The following is a 10,494-nucleotide window of genomic DNA, read 5'->3' as shown; positions in this document are numbered from 1 at the left end:
TCTCATTTAGAATCTCATCTGAACCTTCAGTCAGAGTATGTCAAGGAAGATTGTTTACTCTTGTTGAAATAATAGCTGTGTGGGGATATAGATTGTTTCACCCCATCTGATCTAAGTCCCAACACTTGCATTTAGGGAACAAAATCAAGCTAAAATTAAGAACTAAAAGGCATTTGTTTTAAAATGCCATAAAACAGATTGAGAATATGGCGGAGGAGTGAGTGGAAGTCACACTGACCTCCTCCCAGGAATAAACTGGAGTTGCAACTAAATTGTGGAGAAATCACCTGGAAAACAATGGAACAATAGAGTGAGAAGAGCCTTGGAGCCTCGGACAGACAGTGGAATCAACTTTCACACATCCCAACAGGTGAGAAGTGCAGTGGAGGCTCGAGAGGGTGGGTTGGGCACCCACGGGAACCAGCATCAGAGGGACATTGAAATGGCCAGTTGGATTCCCCTGACAAGAACAGGGTCTGAATCATAAGCAGGGACCCCTAGACTACACATCTGAACCCCAAAAAGCACACAGACAAAAGACAACTGCAAAAAGCATAGTGCTGCTTTCTGCCAGAGACAGGCAGCTGGAGGCGCAAAGAGACATTTAAAGGGCCAATGCAAAAATTTGCAGTGGCAGCCATCTTCTTTGGTCTCTGAGCAGAGGAAGGAGCACAGTTGGTTTGACCCTGAGGAAAGATTGGTAAGGAAAGCTTTGTGGAGAGAACTGAGATGAGCGAGTGGGTCCCAGGTGATGACTCACTTCCCACTCCACAGCTTCCATCTCACTAAGGCATAAAGGAAACAATAACCCTGCTCTCAGGGCACTCCACCCAGGAGTTGCTTGCAGGCCTGGGTGCTGAGTGCAGTGTGGCCAGCAGAAATAGTAGATCCCTGGCCAAAGGGGACACAGAGCTGCCTACAGATCCCTGAGGAGAGACTGGAGATGGAGGGGTTGGGGAAAAACTGGGAGTAACCAGGGGGTTGCCAGTACCGACTCCTTCCCCATTCTGTGGTCTCCATCTTGGTAAAGCAAGCCATGGCCCAAAGAGACAGCAGCATGAAAGGAAATAATAACCCTGCCCTCAGCACAGTCTGGCCCAGACAGGAATTGCGTGCTGGTCTTGGTGTTGAGTGCAGAAATGTCTGCAGAGATAGTAGACCCCTGGCCAAAGGAGACACAGAACTGCCTAGAGAATCTTGAGGAGAGGCTGGAGTTAGAGACACTGGGGAGAAAACTAAGGGAGCAGCGAGGAGGATTCTGATGCTGACTCCCTCCCCATTTCATGGTCTTCATCTGGCTCAGGATGACCACTCCCCTGAGTGGAAGCAGCCAGTAAGGATATGACAGCCCTGCCTGCAGGAGGAACAGCCCCGGCCTGTGGAGCCTAAGAATGACAGATGAAGGCAGAGGGACCAGACTGACTATCAAAGGAGATAGACACAACACTAGATTCTGGGAAGGCTCAAACAAACAACCCAAGGTCAAATAGGGTCAACAACTGATATCATCAGAGACAGACCCAGAAAGAAAATTAAAGAAAAATAAATAAATAAAAAGACCCGACTACTATCATAGAAATTTAATCCACAAAGTCAGGAAATCTAGACGGATCAATTGAAAGAGAAGTAAAATATATATATATATATATATATAATAGACTATCACAAAAATGGGAAGAAAAAGAAGTTAACCACAAATGAGTGGAAAAGGGGAATCCCCACAGAGAGATCTAAATGAAATAGAGGCAAGGAAACAATAAGATATTGAATTCAAAAAATGGCTCTAAGGAAGCTCAATGAGCTCAGCCAGCTCAAAGATAACTATGACAAACTGCAGAGAAACTATCAGGATCTTACAGCAAACTATATCAACCTGGAAAAGGACATAGAAACTATCAAGAAGACACAAGAGGATATGAAGAATACCATTTCTGAATTGAAGAACACAGGAGAAGGAATCCAAAGCAGGCTGGATGAAGCCGAGGATTAAATCAGTGCGATGGCAGATAAGGTAGGGAAAAGCTCCCAGAAAGAACAGGAAATAGAAAAGATACTCAAAAAGAATGAAGAGGCATTTAGAGAAATGCATGACACCCTGAAATGCAATAATATCCGCATAATAGGGATACCGGAAGGAGAACAAGAGAAGTAAGGGATAGAACCTCTTTGAAAAAGTAATGATGGAAAATTTCCCCAATTTGAGGAGAGAAAAGTTTTCACAGGTCCAGGAAGCACAGAGGGCCCCATTCAAGAGGAACTCAAAGAGGATCACTCTAAGACACATCATCATTAAAATGGCAACTATCAAAGACGAAGAGAGAATCCTAAAGACAACAAGGGAGAAAAAGGGAGTAACATACAAGGGAGCCCCGAAACAGCTAGCAGTTGACTTCTCAACAGAAACACTACAAGCCAGAAGGGAATGGCAACAGATATTCCAAGTCATGAAAAGCAAGGGCCTACAACCAAGGCGGCTCTACCCAGCAAGGCTCTCAATTAAAATAGAAGGGGAATATGGAGTTTCCCAGACAAAAGAAGGCTAAAATACTACACCTCCACCAAACCATCACTACAAGATATGCTAAAGGGACTGGTTTAAGAAGATGAAGAAAAAGAAGGAGACAGAGAAAAACACACGTACAAAGAGAAAAAACGAGTAAGTTTCTATCAATAATAACTCTGAAGGTAAATGGACTAAATGCCCCAATCAAAAGACATAGCACAGCTGAATGGATAAGAAAACATGACCCAGACATATGCTGCCTACAAGAGACCCACCTCAGAGCAAAAGACCTACACAGACTGAAAGTAAAGGGATGGAAAAATATATTCCAGTCATATGGGCAAATGGAGAAAACAGGGGTAGCAAAACTTATATCAGAAAAAAATAGATTTCAAAACAAAGGCCATAAAAAGAGAACCAGAGAGACACTTTAAAATACTTAAAGGAAGAATCCATCAAGAAGACATAAACATTGTAAACTTATATGCACCCAACATAGGAGGACCCAAATATATAAGGAAAATCTTGGACTTCAAAAAAGAAATAGATAGCAACACACTGATAGTAGGGGATTTTAACACCTCGCTGTCAAAAATGGACAGATATTCAAAACAAAACATTAACAAGGATACTGTGGAGCTGAATGACGCACTGAATCAAAGAGACTTAACTGACATATATAGAACCTTACATCCCAAAGAAGAAAAATACACATAATTTTCAAATGTGCATGGAACTTCAAAGACAGACTGCATGATAGGACACAATGCAAGCCTCAGCAAACTCAGGAAAATTGAAATAATACCATGCTTTTTCTTGGACCACAAGGACTTAAAACTGGAAATCTACCTCAAAGGGAAAATTCAAAAACTTGCAAACTCATGGAGGCTAAATAGTAGACTATTAAACAATGAATGGGTCAATATTGAGATAAGAGAAGAAATCAAAAAATTTCTGGAAACAAATGAAAATAAACATAACACTGTCCAAAACCTATGGGACACAGCAAAGGCAGACCTCAGAGGGAAGTTCATAGCAATACAGGCCTACCTAAAAAAGATAAAAAACATTTCAAATAAAAGACCTAACACTACAACTTCAAGTTGTACTGTAGAAACAAAAACAAATAAATCCCAGAGCAAGTAAAAGGAAGGAAATAGTCAAGATTAGAGCAGAACTGAATGACATAGAGACACAAACAATTCAAAGGATCAAACAATCCAGGAGCTGGTTTTTTGAAAAGATAAGTAAAATTGACAAGCCTTTAAGCAGACTCATCAAGAAAACAAGGGAGAGGACCAAAATAAATAATATCAGAAATGAAAGGGGAGAAATAACAACTGATACCACAGAAATACAAAGGATTGTAAGAAATTACTATGAACAAGTATATGCCAAGAAATTTGAAAACTTCAATGAAATAGACAAATTTGTAGAAAAGAATAATCTTCCAACACTGAAGGAGGAAGAAACAGAAAGCTTGAACATACCAATAACAGCTGGGGAAATTGAAGCAGTAATCAAGAAACTCCCAGAACACAAAAGCCCAGGGCCGGACGGTTTCACACGAGAATTTTACAAAACATTTAAGGAAGAGCTAACCCCTGTCCTTCTGAGACTATTCCAAAAAATCCAAGAGGAGGGAAGACTCCCAGACACTTTTTATGATGCCAAAATCACCCTAATCCCAAAACCAAATAAAAAACCTACAAAGAAAGAAAATTACAGGCCAGTATTGCCAATGAACATAAATGCTAAAATCCTCAACAAAATATTGGCAAACCCCATCCAGCAATACATTCAAAATATTATGCACCACGATTAAGAGGGATTCATCCCAGGGATGCAGGGATCGTTAAATATACGCAAATCAATAAACGTAATATATCACATAAACAAAAGGAAAGACAAAAACCACATGATCATCTCAATAGACGCATAAAAAGCATTCCATAAGATACTACACCCATTTATGATCAAAACACTCAACAAAATGGGGATAAATGGGGCATTCATCAATTAACAGAGGCCATATATTAAAAACCTACAGACAACATCATATTCAATGGGCAAAAACTAAAAGCTTTCCCGCTAAGATCAGGCACACGACAAGGATATCCTCTTTCACCACTTCTTTTCAACATGGTATTAGAACTTCTAGCCTCAGTGGCCAGACAAGTAAAAGAAATAAAAGGCGTCCAAATAGGAAAGGAGGAAGTAAAACTATCATTGTTTGCAGATGACATGATAGTGTACATAGAAAAACCTGTAGACTCTACCAAAAAACTTCTCAACCTAATAAGTGAATGTGGCAAAACAGCAGGATACAAAGTCAATATTCAGAAATCAAAGGCATTTTTGTACACCAGAAATGAAATAGAAGAAGAAGAAATCAGAAAAAAAAATACCATTCGATATAGCAACAAGAAAAATAAAGTACCTAGGAATAAATTTAACCAAGGAGGTAAAAGACCTGTATGCAGAAAACTATACAATATTGATGAAAGAAATTAAGGAAGACACACATAAATGGAAGCATTTATTGTGCTCATGGATTGGAAGAATTAATATCATCAAAATGCCCATACTACCTAAAGCAATTTATAGATTCAACACAATCCCCATTAAGATACCAATGATGTATTTCACAGAAATAGAACAGATATTTGAAAAAAATATATGGAACCATAAATGACCCCGAATAGCTGCAGCAATTTTCAGAAAGAAAAACAAAGTAGGATGGATCACAATACCGGACATCAAACTATACTACAAACCCACTATACACAAAACAATCTGGTACTGGCACAAAAACGGATCCATAGACCAGTGGAACAGAATAGAAAGCCCAGAAATAAGCCCAGGTCTAGATGGGCAACTAATATTTGACTAAGGGGGCAGAAGCATAAAGTGGAATAATAATAGCCTCTTCAACAAATGGTATTGGGAGAACTAGATGGCTACATGCAAAAAATTGAAATTTGATCATTAGTTAACACCATACACAAAAAGAAACTTAAGATTGATAAAAGACATAAATGTAAGTTACAACACCATAAAAGTCCTAGAGGAGAATATTGGCAGGAAACTCTCAGATATCCTACGCAGCAATTTTTTCACTGATATGTCTCCTAAAGCAAGGGACATAAAGGAAAGAATAAACAAGTCGGACCTGATCAAAATCAGAAACTTCTGCACGGCAAAAGAAAACATCAGCAAAATGAAAAGTGGGCTAACCGTATGGGAAAATATATTTGCTAATGATACATCAGATAGAGCTTTGATCTCCAAGATATATAAAGAACTCACTCAACTCCACTCCAAGAAGACAAATGATCCAATCAAAAAATGGGCAAAGGACCTGGGCTGATGCTTTTTCAAGGAAGAGATAGAGAGGGCCCAGAGACATTTGAAAGGATGCTCTGCATCACTAGCCATCAGAGAAATGCAGATCAAGATCGCCAGGAGATACCACCTCACACTGGTCAGAATGGCCATCATCAACAGATCAACAAACAACAGGTGCTGGCGAGACTGTGAAGAAAAGGGAACACTAGTACACTGTTGGGAATGCATACTGGTGTAGCCACTGTGGAAAGCAGTGTGGAATTTCCTCCAAAAGCTGAAAATGGAACTGCCTTTTGGTCCAGTGATTCCCCTGCTGGGAGTATACCCTAAGAACCCAAAACGTCAATTGAAAAGAACTTATGCACCCCAATGTTCATAACAACACAATTTACAATAGTCAAGTGTTGGAAGCAACCTAAATGCCCATCCGTAGATGATTGGATCAAAAAGTCATGGTACATATACACAATGAACTAGTACACAGCAGAAAGAAAAAAAGAATGACTACCCTTCGTGACAGCATGGATGGAACTAGGGAGCATTATGCTAAGAAAATAAGTCAGGAGTAAAAGACAAATACCATATGATATCACCTATTAGCGAAACCTAACCAACAAAACAAAGATGCAAGGAAAATAAGACCAGCAACACTGAAAGAAAAAGAAACTGACAGAGACAAGAGGGAAGGAAGGAGGCATGGGCGGGGGAAAAGGAAGGGAAGAGGAAAGTCAAGGAACATATAGCAAGGATTCATGGACAAAGTCAAAGTGGGGAAGGATTGAAGGAGTGAGAAGGGGGAGCGGGTCAGGAGAAAGTGATGGGGGAAGGAGGAGACAAATTTATTTGTAAAAATAAATTAATTAATTTAAAGAAAAAGAAAGAAAAAATGAGCTCTTATTCTTCGTGACAGCATGGATTGAACTGAAGAGCATTATGCTACGTGGATAAGCCAGGATGCAGAAGATAAATATCATATGATATCTCATATAAGTGGAAACCTAATCAACAAAACAAGCAAGCAAAACATAAGCAGAGACATCGAAATAAAGAAGAAACTTACAGTACCCAGAGGGGAGGGGCGAGAGGGGTAATAGGGGAAAGAAGGGGAAGGGCCATCAAGAAAGATGTATAAAGGAGCCAGGGCGTAAGGCAACAGAGTAAAATTGGAAGGTGGGTGTGTGTGCGTCAGAGGAGAATAATGGGGGGGGGGAATGAGGACAACTGCAACTGAACAACAATAAAAATGTTTGAAATTAAAAAAAAGTTTGAACAATTAAAAAAATAAAATTGGGTAATTTGAAAAAAAAAAAAAGAAAAGCAGTGAGTAATCACACTCAACCATTTTTTCTGTATTTGGGATTAAATTTACCATACTCTTATATTTCACCATCTTCAGAAGAAAATTTTGGATCTTCAATATGTCACACATCTAGTTATTGGCTTAAGAAAGTGTCTTATGATGCCATCAAAATCCCAAAGTGCTTGCATCTCTCAGAAATTCACCCTTCAGACTATTACTCTTCTTATACAAAAAACTGCACTGGGAAGTTTACAGAAAAAGAAATTAAGAATATTAGAGCATTTTATTATGCTTTGTGTGGTGAGACAGATACCATGCTTGGTGAAATTATTTTGGCTCTTCACCAGTTAGACCTTCTTGAGAATACTATCGTCATTTATACCTCAGGCCACATAGAGCTGGCCATGGAACACCGTCAGTTTTATAAAATGAGCATGTATGAAAATAGCGCCCATGTTCCACTGTTGATAATGGGACCAGGAATTCAGGCCAACGTACAAGTATCAAATATGGTTTCTCTTGTGGATATTTTTCCTACAATGTTTGTTATTGTTAGAGTTCCTCTGTCTCAGAACCTGAGTGGATATTCTTTGTTGCCATTATCATCATAAATATTTAAGAATGAGAATAAATCAAAAAACCTACATCCTCCCTGGATTCTGAGTGAATTTCATTGATGCAATGTGAATGCTTCCACCTACATGCTGTGAACTAACCAGTGGAAGTATATAGCTTACTCTGATGGTGCTTCAGTACTGCCTCAACTCTTTGATGTTTCCTCAGATACAGATGAACTAACAAATATTGCTACAAAATTTCCAGAAATTGCGTATTCTTTTTATCAGAAGGCTCTTCAATTATAAACTACCCTAAAGTTTCTGCTTCTGTCCACCAATACAATAAAGAGCAGTTTATCAAGTGGAAACAAAGTGTAGGGCAAAGCTATTCAAATATTATAGCAAATCTTAGGTGGCACCAAGACTGGCTGAAAGAACCTAGGAAGTATGAAAGTGCAATTGATCAGTGGCTTAAAACCGATACTAATCCAAAAAAAAAATGAACAAAAATAAGAAAATGTTCCAGAACTACATAGAAACATGTTAAAAGATCATGATTAATTATGTGTTTTAAGTATTAATTTTAATAATTACTGATTTTTACTTTTAAAGAATGTACACTATTTTAAAATAGAAAACAACCATTATAGAATTATATGTTTTCAAAAATGATTAGTATCAACATCTCATTCTTACTAACTTCTAACAACTTAATGGAAGTATTAAAAAGATGGAAGCAAATAGTAGCATATAAAATTATGTTCCTCTGAATAACATGAAATGTAGAATAGCTATTATTGATTGTTACTTATGAACCATAAATAGTAATTTGTGAGTATTTGATGGTTTCTGATGCATTATTTGTATCTGATGGGGCATGGGCCACTTGTATTTTTTTTTTTTTTGATGAGTGTATCTGATTGGACATAGATACCTGGATAAGGCTGACTTTATTACTGGTTTTCTTAATAAGTAATATATGTACAAGATACACGCTCTGAAAGGTACAAAAGAGTTAACAGTGAGAATGAAGTTTCCCTGCTTTCTCAGTCCCCCAGCCACCCAGTTCCCATTCCTGGAGGCCACTACGATAGCCTGTGTCCTTTTAGAGACACACCATGCATATACAAACTTTATATTCTTTTCTCCCAACACACACAAATGGTAGCATACTATATAAAATGTTCTGCATCTTGCTCTCTTTTTTTCCCCACTTAACAGTAGATACATAGAAATGAAATTGCTGGGGCAAGACCAATATCTAACAAAATACTACCAACTTATCCCCTAAAGAAATTATACCAACTTAAATTCTCACCAGCAATGTATGCCCTCACACCCTTTGCTAACCTAATAGATTAAAAATATATCATTACTGCCCTGGCCGGGTAACTCAGCTGGTTAGAGCATTGTCCCAATATGCCAAGGTTTCAGGTATCCCAGTCAGAGGGCATACAAGAAGCAAGCAAAGAATTCATAAATAAGTGGAACAACATGCCAATGTTTCTTTCTTCCTCTAAATTCAATAAATAAGAGTTTTTAAAAAAATTAAATGCCATAAAACATGTTCTGGCTATAGTCTTCCCAGAAACCTGAATTGTGATTTCTTACTTCTTTATGATTCTTTATCATTTTAATAAAATCATAAAAATAAATAGAAGACAGTATGTGTGTATGTACTATTGGTACAGTATCTAACTGCAGAATCAACAAAAAATATCAAGAGAATAATAGTTCTGATTAAATAAAAACTGAAAATAATTGCATTACAAAAATTAAATAAATCAAAAATAAAAGCAAATAAAAAATGGATAAAATATTTATAACATGTGGCAGACATTGGTTTGATATTTTTAGTATAGAAGACATTCTTCTAAAATAATGAGAAATGGCAAATTGCTATAGGAGAAAAAAGGCAAAATATATAAACTGTCATTTCACATAATAAGAGATATTATGCTAACAGACATAAAATTTTCAAATTAACTGATATTAAAGAATGCAAACCGATACTTTCACTTCTGGCCAAGATGCAGTAAAAGGAACTGGATTTATCCTTACACCTGAAACAACTAAATAAAACAAATACATATACGAAAATGACAGTTTTCAAGACATTGGATATCAAGCAATGAAGGACAATGTTTCTTATGAGATTAAAAACAAATTATATGAATCCTGTGATTACCCAGAGTTTCCAGGCTGAGGCACATGGAGGGGTGGCCCAGGTGGAACATAGCAAACTCCCTGAGTTGAGGAGACAGAGCCAACAGTTCAGGGAGTCCATAGCATCTAGAGGTCAAAGGACAGGATACTAGAGAGAAGAGAGACTTTCAGAGAGAGAACTACAGAGATCTGTAAGGGCCCTTGAGTGTTCAGCAGAGTACTAATCAGACCACAAGTGACACAAAACTATGAAAAGCCAGGAAAAGAACCATTTGGAAGGATTAAAGTATTGAACTTATACCAATCTGGTAATAGTGCCTATTCCCACTAGCCAGATTTGAAAACTTCTGATTCATGGGACATTGGGTAAAAAAGTTAGAAAGATTTCACCTCAGTATAAGGGAATAGTGAGCCCTGATGGTGTTTAGGATATGTTAACCCAAAATATGGCAACTTGGCATATTGATTATTTTAGGCTGAAGGAATTTGAGAAAAAGGCAGGTGCAGGAATGGCTTTCTGATCTTCTTCCAAAGCAAGTCCTAAGATGTTCATGTGAAAGGTGCCCTCCATTTAATTTGAGGAAAGAAGTTTCCTTATCTCCAAATACAAAGGATTTTCA

General features: G+C 37.8%; 1 pseudogene; it reads left to right on the top strand.

Moving 5' to 3' along the window:
* The first annotated feature begins 206 nt into the window (after positions 1-206).
* On the top strand, positions 207-8,211 carry LOC129065053 (arylsulfatase K-like; annotated as a pseudogene).
* The last annotated feature ends 2,283 nt before the right edge of the window (positions 8,212-10,494 follow it).

Source organism: Pteronotus mesoamericanus, unplaced genomic scaffold (assembly GCF_021234165.1).
Source record: "Pteronotus mesoamericanus isolate MK-2021 breed Mesoamerican mustached bat unplaced genomic scaffold, CSHL_Meso_final contig_173, whole genome shotgun sequence".
Taxonomy (NCBI): Eukaryota; Metazoa; Chordata; class Mammalia; order Chiroptera; family Mormoopidae; genus Pteronotus; species Pteronotus mesoamericanus.
This window is presented reverse-complemented; position numbering and strand designations above follow the sequence as displayed.